A 2962-nucleotide genomic window follows, 5' to 3' on the forward strand; every position below is an offset into this window, starting at 1 on the left:
TCCTCGTGGTCGTATCCCTCCGCCACTCAGACTAGTTCCAGGTCACATCCCTGTTCATCCACAGTCATAGAAAATATTAAACATTTTTGTGAAAGTTTTCTGGAAATATTGCATTCACAAGGCCAGAATCATGTTCTGTGAGGTCACTGTGACCTTGACCTTTGACCCCCAAAATCTAATCAGTTCATCCTTGAGTCCTAGTGAATGTTTTTGCCAAATTTGTTCCCTCAAAGCGTTTCTGAGATATCGTGTCCATGAAAATAAGACGTATGTACGCCAGCGCAGAGGCTTCCTCCTCCTCCTCTTCCTTTTCTTCCTCTTCCTCCTCTTCCTCTTCTTCCCACCTGATCATCTATTCCGTGTGACACGAGGTGCACATGAGACTTCTCATTGGAGGATATTGGCTGGAACAGTTTGATGACACACACCTGTTTGTTGAAAGATGCTCAGCTGTACAATTAAAGCTCAACTGATTGGCTGATTAGTCTCATGCGATTAAAACAGGTGATGTCACAGGTGGGAGGGGACTCATACCTGGTATTCTATAAGCACCTTTCATTTAGACTGTGTGTGTGTGTGTGTGTGTGTGTGCAAAGCTTTGAACTCAGTGAGGTCCCTCTGGTGATGAATTTCAAACACAGCACGACCTTTACTTCACACGGTAAAGGTCACGAATCGTTGACGACATGAGGCTTCGTCTTAATTGCTTCAGGATCACTAACATGACACTCCAGGTGGGCGGGGCCAGAGCTGAATGTTCCTGAGTGACAGCAACAGAAACATGTTTGTGAAACAGTGACTGATTGAACGTTTGCCTTCAGCTCAGTTGTTTGCTGCTTTTAATCTGGCCTTCAGAATAAAAGCTTTTGATCTGGCCTTCAGAATAAAAGCAGAGAATTGTACAGTAGACAGTAGGGACGCTCTGATCACGTTTCTTTTTTTTTTCTTTTTTTTTTCTCTTTGCTGCTGATACCGATACCGATCATCTATAAGTGAGATCGTCCGATTCCGATCAGGTTTGGCATGCAGTGCAGATGGCGTGCGTTATATCAGTCTCACGTGGACGACATGTTGTTTTGTTTTGGCGGCCTGTCGGTGGGAGGCGGGGCTAAGCTACACTGCACACAGTGTTTCTCTCAGAGTATTAACCACAGCTGATCGGTTTGAAGGTGATTGGTGACCAGGAGCATCAATCCTGATCTACCAATCACATATTTTTATTTAAAATCAGCTGATCATGATCGGCAGCCGATCAATCAGAGCATCCCTAGTAGACAGTCACAGTCCGATGTGTTTGGTTGACAGTAATTTTGCGTTAATATTTTTGGGTTTGACTTCAGACTCCAGGAAATGATAATTGAAGTTTGATATTTCCTGATTAAAACAAATAAAAATCGACTATTAATTGATAATGTAAATAATCTTTGCTTGTCTGACATGATAAGAATTTAATCTAATCTCTGCGACACATGTTTCAGGGCTCAGTGCAGCTCTGCTTGTCATCATGTTGTTTAATAATGAGGACGACTCTGAAACTGCCATGAGTTTGGCAGTTACATTAATTAGAGCTGCACAATTAATCTAAATATAATCGAAATCTAAACGTGGCCAAAAGCAAATATCCAAATCACAGGAGCTGCAGTTACTTCAATGAAGGTAAAATGCGTCGCATCGTTGAGCGTTGTTAGCATTAGCATTGTTAGCATCATAAGCGTCGTGGTGCTAAATCATATTCTCCAGACGTCAAAGGAACAAGAACACCGACCCACTGATTACATTTTGGTGGTCAAAGGTCAAAGGTCAGTGTGACCTCACAAAACAGTTTTCAGCCATTACTCAAGACTTCACACAAACGGTTCATATGTTCTAACAGGGACGTGACCTGGAACTAGTCTGAGCGGCGGAAGGATTCCAGTTTTCTCTCTGATGTTCTCACTCTGACTCTCATCATATTTTGTCGGTAACGTGTCACACACAAGTTTTAATAGATGCTGTAACACACACGGATGAAAGAGACGCTCAGTGAAACAGCTGTTTGACAGTTTCCTGACAGATTTGCTTCGACACTGAAAAACTTCTGGATGTGTTTCGCCCTCCTGTTGCCCCCCGCGACACGTCTTCAAATGTTTTTATATCAGAAACCTGGTTTTCTTTCATGTAACTGCCTGAAAATATCACGGACGGTTCCTCACTACACTTTCTGCAGATGTAATTAATCATCACTAGTTATAGCATCTGTGGTCAGATTTGACCTGGCAATGGCTCTGTTAACTGAACTGAACTGAACTGAACTGAACTAAACTAAACTAAACTTTGACATACACCTGAAATAATTAAAAAGTTGTTTTTGTTTACTCTTAAATGAGGTCTGTTTTTATGTAAATGAGATTTATTGACCGTAAAACTCCAGAAGTAAGTGTAAAAGTCGTGGTAATGAGTTGATGACTGAAAAGGTGTGATGCAGGTATTGGGTAATCACTTCAGACTTCATGTTTTATACAGTCAAACAGATCGGGTCAGTCTCGACCCGGGAGGAGAAAAGTTGCTCGGTCGATGACATGAAGGTTAAAGTTGATCTGTCGTGTCACGACGCTTGAAACAATAAACACAACTCGTCATTCACGATCTCTCAGGTGAAACTCAAAGTCCGATGTGACCGCTCAGTACTTCACAGGTGTGGTAGACGGACCTGTACGGGCTCGGTGTTCTGTTGGTCCCTGCTCTCCCCGACGCCACAGACTGTAGCTGCTGTCCTCAGTGATGTTTGGTCTGTGTTGTTGTTTGTTTGTCTGTGATTTCATTAAAGCCTGAGAACAGAAGCCCGACAGAGAACGTGGAGGATCTTATATAACCTGCAGACACTGAAGTCCTTCACATGGTGTGTGTGTGTGTGTGTGTGTGTGTGTGTGTGTGATGACCTCTGCTCACGTACACGCTGACAGTGTGTCGGCTGTTGTGCGTC

Source organism: Seriola lalandi, unplaced genomic scaffold (assembly GCF_002814215.2).
Source record: "Seriola lalandi dorsalis isolate HSWRI2012SDOR001 ecotype SW California unplaced genomic scaffold, Sedor1 jcf7180002054970, whole genome shotgun sequence".
NCBI classification, from domain to species: domain Eukaryota; kingdom Metazoa; phylum Chordata; class Actinopteri; order Carangiformes; family Carangidae; genus Seriola; species Seriola lalandi.